Here is a 10,002-nt window from a genome sequence, read left to right as displayed (position 1 = left end):
AGCAGGAGAAAGAAAAATGGGGGTCAAAAAGTCAAGAGTGCACACCTATTCACTTTTCCTGGATGAAGTTAGGTGAAATGTAGTTTTTTAAACTTTTGGCCTCAAGAGTTGTAGACCAAAGTGTCATTGCTGCTTTGCTGAGAATACATCCATCAGTTCATCCTCATGCCTTTATTAGGGACAGTAGACAGCAGGTTAAAGGCTGCACACTACATAACAGCACACGTCATTGATTTTATCTCAGTATAATAATTGATTTTTATCTCTGCACACATACGAGAATGCCAAACAGGTGAAATCAAAACACTAAACAATCTAACCTACAAGAACATATTGTGAGTGGAACATGTGCTTTGCATAGTGTTACTGTAAAGTCTCTTATCTCCAAAAAAAAAAAAAAAAAAAAAAATCAGCTTTTCAGAAAAAAAAAAAAAAAATTATAAGTAAACACAAACTATGAGGCTTAGATCTATCCACTTTGTTCTTCATCTCTGGGTGCAATTTAGGATTTTTCATGTCCATGTTATTCTCAAAGTGACATTTGCACTTATTTTAACAAAACCTTCCATCTTTTCATGTTATATGTAGTATATCCTGTTCATTCAACTGAACAAAACAAAAAAATCTGTCGGGGAGAAGAACAAAATAAAGTTGCAGTAGGTTTGTTGCACAAGTGTCCTCACTCAGACTATGCATGAAGCATCTTTTGATTTAGTTGAAGCAGCGGGTTGTTTGGAAAGAGTCAATCATGCCTCATCTTTACTCGTTCATCTGCACCTCTAACTGCAGCACAAACCAAACAGTGCCTTCCTGTGCTGGTGCAGTTTCACCAGTTAAATTAGATCTTTGGAAGAAAACCCTCCAGTATTTATGTAAATATTTGCAAAGGCAAACATCTGATTCTCAGCGGCCAGGGCTCTTATCAACACAGTTTGTGGGAAATGGTTATTTTCCCCTAAAAGCTGGTGGTATTTGCATTTCAGGGGTACAAAATCAAAGCAGGCTGTGGAAGGGAGTAGTAGTTTAAAAGGACACGTAGTTCCAAGAGAGGTTTTTAATAACTAACCTAAGATTAAATGAAACAGTCTGGCTTTAAAACATGACTCTAGTGAGCAAAGACCAACAATGAACTGAGAGGACCAAGGAGTAAAAAAAAAAGGTACGGAGTGTGATTGTTGAATGCAGAACTGGTGGAAATGGAGCTCAAACAAGGATCACTGAGGGAAACGTACAGTCTGAGAATTCGAGGTTATCAATTAAACTATAAAGAAACATGATAATTGTGATTGGTGAGTTTTTTCCTTAACAAAAAAAAAAAAAAAAAAAAAAAAGTAGGCAGGTCAGGATTTTTATGATTATTCCACCCTTTTAATAATGAGTTTGACATTGTTGCATCTAAAATAATGTATATATATAAAAAAATAATAAAATCATGTTACTGTTTTATGTTAACAATACGAAACTTTATGGTTACAGAGCATTTCAACAGAGAGCTTCACATCTTAAGGTTAATATAACATTTCAATTCAGTTCATTTATATAACACCAAGTCCCAACACAATTTGTTTCAGGGCACTGAACAAAAACATCCATACATTTATTTATTTTTTTTAAAGGCCAATTAGTAAGTTATCCATTTAAGGAAGTTGAATTGCGTTGAATCTTCACTTCAGTCTCCCATCCTGAGCAAGCACAAAGGCAACAGTGGAAAGGAAAAACTCAATTTTAACAGGAAGAAACCTCCAGCAGAACCAGGCTCAGGACGAGTGGCCATCTACTTCAACCAGCTGGGGTTTATTCCTAAACATTTGATCCACTCACCTCCAACATTACACCTTCAGCTCAATTTAAAAAAAATTAAGAGGAGAACGAAGCCAAAAAACACCCTTTGATTTAGAAACTCCATTTTAACGTGACTCCTCCCTGACCCAGTGAGACGCTCTGCAGTTTTAAGTGTCTGTGTGCTTCATATGTTAAAACCTAGAGCTCATTGTCAGAAAACTTTCTGTTACCATGGCTGCTGTGTTTGTGATGAAGGGACAAAGATAGTTGATTGGGCAGCAGGAACAGCTGTGTTCTAATGTATAATTTTTTTTTTAAAAGCTTAAATTGCTCACAAATACTGAACCTGATGAGCATGTTTGCACAGATTTATGACTGATCAGTGGCGGCTGGTTGAGTTTTCTCTGGGGGTGGGGGGTTTGAGGCTAGAACTCCAAACACACACACACACACAATGAAAAGGCCCTCAGGACAATCTCTATATGTAAATCTTTGCATGCATTTGTCTAATTAACACCCCTGGTTGTTTGTTCGTGTAAGTGCTGTATTCTTCTGTGTACTTTATTCATTTGTTTGTTGTAAACTTGCCATTTGCTTAAATAAAGATTTTTTTTTTTTTTTTTAAGCGTCACTGCACGATCTGTTCTGGGACGAGAAGCACAATCTGTACCGTGTGCCCATACTCTGGGCGCAGGAGAGTTGCGCCTAGAATAGTCTTATATCTTGTAATGAAGGAGAGCAACTGCACATGTGCAACTTTTAAAACGAGTCTATAGGCAATTATTCTTGCGCCCACAGGGAGGAAATGTCAATAATCAACGAATAATAAATTAGCGACGTTTTTGAAAGAACCAAAACTCACTCATTTACTATAATATATTTCTTAAACATCTAAAAAAAAAATACATATTTTCAAAATATTTTTATTTTATCATTTTTATTTAATATTTTTATGTCTTCAAGGTGAGTGGTGGGGTGGCACCCTAGCACCCTCTATTGGCTAGCCGCCACTGACTATGATACTGAAAAGGAGCAACTAGTGAGTGCAAAACAATGGAGCAAAAATGAAACACTGCACAACCTTAGATAATCTGCCTGTACTGGTGTACAGAACATACAAGGAGAAAATGTTCAACAAATCTTGCAGGACATGTCAACACTCCATTGAGGTAAGCAAATGATTATCAAAATGGAAAATATTCTGACATGCATTTGAAGTGATGTGCACAGTTGTGTTTGTGTTGCACAAACTGTGCTGCAGGGATCTGACTGACTGATTTCATAAATAGATTTGAAAGAAAACAAAATGGAAATCATTTGGAGATGACTGCCTGTCTAAACAGTAAACAGGTCTAAATTTATGAGATCCATGCGCAGTCAAGGAGTGTGATGATATGCCAATGACCCGCTGGTCTGTTCCATTAAAGAACACACACACACACACACACACACACACACACACACACATTTTCTGGTCCGTTTCTCATCAGACTGCAGCAGCTGGGATTCAGAAGAAATCATTTAACTGAAACGTCAACATCGTGTCTGCTAAATTATCATAGGGACTCAAACATTTATTAAAAATGTCAATCACTGCAGTTATTCAAAACTATTCCAATGTATTTTACATTACCTTACACATCTTGAAACTAAATAAATCATTCATGACAAATTGGTGAAGATGTAGCAGTGAGTATTTGGATATCAGCTTTATGCAGACATCTCTGTTCAATTTTCAAACCTTCACTGCCCCGACACTCGGCGCAAATTTCTGCTTCTGTCAATCAATTTTAACGAGCTATAGATGTGGGATGGAGTGGGGCGGGGATGAATGTGTTGGAGGTGAACTGGGGAAGAAGGGAGGAGAGGTTCCGCTCAGAAATAGAAAAGGAATTTTAAGAGATTTGGATTTTAAAAGGAGCAACAGAGGACTGAATTAAAGTAGGCAGCATGTAACAACTCCATTCATTCATTCAGTTACTGTTTATGGAGTCAAAGGTTCGTCCTCATCACCTCGAGAGGAAGATAAAATGATCCAGCCATGTCACGACGGTCATAAGTTTAACAAATAATTAATTATGGGCATAGCATACTTTCAAGGAATGCATATCATCCACCACCGTTTATAATGGAGTTTAAAACTAGTGGTGCATCCATGTCCCCTGTAGCTGAGGGATTTGAATGGTGCACGTTTGTAGTTTTGAAGATGAGGGTTTTTCTGGACTGGAATTGAACGGGGAATGCAAATAAACCAAACATGTTTTTACTGCAAAATATCCAAGTGTGTAGGAGTTACAGTTTATAAAGAGAGGTTTTTATCCACTCCCAGGTGCAATGACGGAGTCAGGGGGTGGCCAGTGGTGGCCTTGGCCACCTTAGATTAATCTTTGGTCACCCTATCAGCCACACCAATCATTTGAGAAAATTATACTTTTAAGTGATATAAACCTAGGTAGAACAGATTCCCTAAATGATGTAGGGGCAGCCAATTTACACACGCACACACACGTTGGTGGCCATCTTGGATTTTGACATCAGAGCCCTTACTTTCACTCCACTTATTTTTGAAGTTACCACGCTGACAACGTTCGTGGATGGATGAGCGTACCAATGGACAGATGGATGGAGAGGGGGAGGGTATTTCTAATTCCACCTTTTCACTCGGCGATGAGATAAAAAAAAAAAAAAAAGATAATTTGTGAGGAAAAGAGGATGTATTTGTAGCCATTTAAACCACGTCATGCAATAGTGTGAAATCTGTTCATGCTCAGAGTGTGTTGTGGATGACTCTCAGCTACTATCACATCAATTCAAAAAACACTTTATTAATCCCAAAGGGAAAATTAAATGCAACTCGTTATCCTCATGTCATTAAGAGATGTCTTCTGATGTCTTCTTCTGTCTGTCTGCTGCAGGACGATCCCGGTCCTTATGCTGTATCTGACATATCTGTACAATTAGACAAAATCATTGCAATCTTTGTGCTGTCTAATGTCAATTAGCAGTGGTGGCCCTCTTCAGTTGCATTAAAGGACATCCAAATGTTACTTCTGGGAGTTTTATTAAAATCACACCAGTAGTCACTGAGCTACTTTGCTAAAATGACAAATGCACAGACATGGATAAAAACAATATCACCTCTTAGCCTACTGCAGTGGGCAATAAAATAATAGTTTTAATGAGCAGTAAAATGATCTTTAAAATGTAGCCTGACCTCATAAGAAGCCCTTCTCTCTATGATCGAAGCTGGATGGACTAATGGAGTTGACATTTAAAGACAGAGTGTTTTCTTCTCTGCATTTTAAACTAATTTATTTCTCCATGAAACCAATTCTGACCCACTATATGGTTCAGTGCTCATTTTGTTCCTTTCATTAATTTTCAAATTGTCAAGTTATAGCTTACTGTTGGTTGTTAATAGTGAAGAGAAAATTAACTTTAAATTTATTTTACTCATCTTGTTGACCACTCAAAGCTCTGAAAAGTATGAACCACAGCCTCCAATTTACCCACACATTTACCCCACACCTTCCAGTCAATTGTTTAACATTTGACACATTTAAAAAACTTCCCCTCTGGAGCCAAATTAAATGGACTTTTTTTTTTGTTTGTTTTAAGTCTGATTAATACTCAATACAAATTCAGTAGATGTCAAGTATCCACATGTCAGCATCACTGCATTAAGAAAAAAAAAAAAAAAAATCTAAAAAAAAAAAAACTTACTTTCCATACAAACTTTTTTCTGGTTCAGAAGAGAACTTCTCAGCAAGTCTCGTGTATCTTTCTGCAAAAATTACATCATCTCGTTGCTAAAGGTCACAATTGTTTCTTCACTGCTTCATTTTCTTCAGGACAGACTTGACTGACTTCAGTTCTGCTTGTCTGTGTAAAACAGAACTCTGGAAAGTTGTGCTGACATTTTCACTCACCAAGTTCTCATAAATTCAATTCTCTTGTTGTTTTTTTCCCATTTATAAGTCACTTTTTCTCCCTCCCCTTTAAAAAAAAAAAAAAGACCCTTATTCCTATTTTCTCTTGTCATCACGCAAACAAAAAAACAAAACAAAATAGAGAAGCAAAGTAAAAATTTACGATTTCAATAATTCTGCAATAACTATAAGTAAATGTCAAAAATCCAAATTTCTTTCAGGACATTCATGCCTTTAAGTTGAAAAGTTGAGCCTATATCCATTCAACCTTTATTTAGACAAGTTACTCCCATTGAGCCTCTGGGACTCATTTACAAGAGAAACCTGGTTTTAACAAAAAGTGATAACAGTGAACAATAGACAATCATAAAGGATACATACAAATTGAGAACAAGTGAAAATAAAAAAAATGGTCTTTAAAAGAAAATTGTAACAAGAAAAAACAGCTACGTTGTAAAGCGATGTAGAAAAACTAACAGGAGCATCTGCATTGGTTTTTCCCAGGAACTTAGCAGATGTTTGAAGCCACTTAGAGGTCAAGGTCGAGAGATTCAGATCATTTTGCAAGATATTCCAGGAAACAGCAGCGGAGAAGGCCCTTTTGCCTAGTTCAGTCCGCACCGAGGGAACACTGCATGTTTGACTTAAAAAAAACAAGGAGCAATGTTTGACATACATAACATACATTTTTATTTGTATTTTTTTTGCAGGGGGTGGGGGACGTATAGGGAAAAAAATAATTTTAAAAAAAGGGAAAAACTTCTTTAACCTGCATTTGGACTCTTCTGAAAGTAATCCAATTGCTTTTGATCCACAAATTAAAAAAGAAAAAAATAATAATTTTGGATTAATCATGTGGTTTTCCTAAATAACTTGAGAATTAAATACAAGCCAACCATCTTTTGTGGCTATTTAAAGAGAAATAAAGGAATTAAGAAAAATAAAAACCATAGATTTTGATGCTATATAATTACTTTCTATAATTTAATCAAACATAGGTAATATCACAGTGGCAGGTGGTATTGGACCAAGGAGTGTATATGTACTGGAGGAGCATGCATGTAAACTGCACGACGCTCCACTAAGTTCCAGGCTGTCACAAAAGAATATAAAGAGACAGACTAATTAACTGAATCACAAACACCTGAGCGCAACGGGAGCAGGTGAGAGTGGGCGTGGCTGTGGAGCAGAGAGCTGATACACAGTGAGTAAAAGGAAACACCGGAAATAATAAGCAATGCTCATAAAAATAATTCAGGGTAGGACAGATCAAAGTAACAGACAGATCCGATAAACACCAGACCTAAAAAACTGGGTTACAAGACGTAGAAAACAAAAATAGTTACCAAAAAGGGGAACTAAACCTGATCTTAAACACAAAGACAATGAAAAGGTAATAAAAATAAAAAGATTCCAACAGATAACAGGTTAAAGTTTAATGTGGTAGTAGCTGAGAATTATAACAAACACACACTCTAGAACATGCATCATGTTCATCACGAAGCGTTCCAACATCTGCCCTGCTCAACAAACAAACAAACAAACAAGCAAACAAACAAACAAACCTTAGTTTAAACTCCGGTATTAACTATGGACGGTGATATGCATACTTTCATGGCCATTCATTTGTTAGACTTTAATTTCATTTATTTTAATAATTTATCATTAAGTCAGATGAAATTTAAAGACCCTTTGAAACCATTGTGTATTTTCTTTATTATGATCAGATACTTCATGCGTCGCTTGTTAATTACCTCCCTCCAGGGCTCCCAAATCTTCCCTTTTCCCCCTGTCAAAGAGAGAACTGTGTATAATTATTCAATTTTTTGTCTTTGTGAATATTTTTTCCCAGAAATCTGGGCTGTAGTCTGAGTTTTACACCAGCTGTTGCCCTTTTGCCATTGGCACTTAAAGTCCCAGAACCCAATTTTACTTTAGACGTCCTTCAAGTTTGAAAAAAGGCCAGCTGAATAATGTGCTGACGGTGGCAGCAGATGGTAACATTTGTTGACTTTGCTCTTGCTGTTTCGTTGCATATTCAATAAGGCTTTTTTGTAAACTGAGCCTGTACTGCTGTGCACAAAACACAGTTCCTTCTGTCCAAAACAAAGCACCCTAACAAGAAACACAACCGTAATCAGGTTTGTAGTCGTACTTCTTGTTTACACCTGCTTTAACTCAAGCTAATGGTCTGAACATGGGATCGTGAAAGTCTTGGTAGATTTGCACCCTTGCTTGTAACAGTCTGTTGTGACAACATCACTAAAGGCACATATTGATGCCAGCTGGCTCATGAGACACATTTGTTGTTTCCAGATGATTGTCCTAAATAATTTAATCATAAAACCCTGACCTTTATGAACACCTGAAGCTGTGTTTGTGCGTGTATATGTGTGCGTTTCTTCATTGTCTGTAGCATTAGCGTAATATCTCATGAACCGGTGGATGGATTTTAATGAAACTCCCACAAAGCAGTTACTGGATGCGTGTCTAAAACTCATCGACTTTTATGGTTGACCCCATCCAAGATGGTCGTCACAGCTGAGTGATATTGGAAAACACAAAAATATGCTGTACAACTCTACATCAGCCAATTGTACAGATGTGGAACTAAACTTTGAGGTATTCGCTGAGAGTCATTCACAATGCACACTCTGAAAGTTAAAATCGCAAGATATGGTTTGAAAACTTTGACATAAACTACTGAAGTCCACTGTATCTGTCTGTTAGCAAAATATCTCAAACCTCTGGACAAATTTTAATGAAAATATTTGAAGTTATTAATTGGATTTTGATCAATAATTGATCATCTTTTAGAGTCTGCACAGTTTAAGATGCCTGTCACAGCTCATCAGTCTTAACAGAAAAAATGTCCATTTCTTTAGTCTTTTTCTTCTTTTTTTTAAATTAATTTTACAGTTAGAGATTATTTTGGTGTGGTAGTAGCCGAGAGTCAGAAAGTCCAAGCGCTAACACATTTTCCAGGATCTCACAATATTGCACTGAATTGTAAAAAATAATTTTTACGTTTGACCAAAAACAGCAAAAAAAAAAAAAAACTTTTTCATTAAGGACAATCTAACGTGGGCAGCACGGTGGTGCAGTTGGTAGGGCTGCTGCTTCTCAGCGAGCAGGTTGCCCTGGTTCAAATCCCAGTCCGAGGGCCTCTCTGGGTGGAGTTTATTGAAATTATTTATTTATTTATTATTTATTTATTAATTATTAAATTATTATTATTGTAAAAAGTAATCAATGGTTCCCAACCCTGGTCCTTGAGGAACACCATCCTGCATGTTTTAATTGTTTCCTTGCTCCCACAAGTCTGATTCAGTGGTTTCAAGTAGAAACCTGTTAATCACCCATTAATTAAAATCAGGTGATTTGAAGCAGAGAAACAACTAAAACATGCAGGATGTTGTTCCTCAGGGACCAGGGTTGGAAACCCCTGAATACGACTGATTACCTTTTAGGAGTTAACCCGATTAAAGATGACCACCACATGACCTTAAAAACACAAAATTTGTCATAAAGTCAATTTTAAAGACATTACTTCATATGCTTTCCTTCAAAGTCAAGGTTTTCTTTGTTGTCATTCTCATCACATGTGGTACATGTGGTGGAACGAAACTGTGTACACAGGGTCCCAGTTACATCCAACAAAAGTATAAATTGTAAAATAAAAACAGTAATAAGATCTAAGATATGAACATAAGGATCATGGATCCTTGACCTTTAAATATTTCTGCAAAATACATTTTGTTTACAAAAAGGGATAACTGCATTGTCCCTGTGGCAACTCATCTATTTTCATTACGCATTACTGATTTCTAAATCCACCTGAAAGACTGGATGTAACTGACCACTTTCTGCATTAAGTACAAACCCCCACCCCCTCCATCTCTCTCTCCGCATCTAATTACCATGAAAGGTTTAAGTCGGGTCCCAAAAACAAGCTGGTCTGCGCATTGCTTTGCCTCATGGCATGGAGTTTAAAAACTCACACCTAAATTCTCTAGTGAGCAGTCTTCCCTCATATGTATGTTAATGAATCACTGCCTCTGCAAAACACCCCCTTGGACAGACCGTGGGGGTCTGGATGAACCCAGCTTTCCCAAGAGATTTCTCTGCCAAGTCTCATCTCCCTGAACCGGATGGGGATTTTTTTCCTGCATTTTTCAACTCAGCATTTGCAACAAACTTTGTCCACACTTGGAGCTCAAGGCAAAGTGTGTGTAGTTTGTGTAGTGTGTGTGTGTGTGTGTGTGTGTGTGTGTGTGTGTGTGTGTGTGTG

The sequence above is a fragment of the Nematolebias whitei genome, chromosome 10 (genome assembly GCF_014905685.2).
Source record: "Nematolebias whitei isolate Nwh7 chromosome 10, NemWhi1, whole genome shotgun sequence".
NCBI lineage: Eukaryota > Metazoa > Chordata > Actinopteri > Cyprinodontiformes > Rivulidae > Nematolebias > Nematolebias whitei.
The sequence above is the reverse complement of the archived record's forward strand: the minus strand, read 5'-3'. Positions refer to the sequence as shown.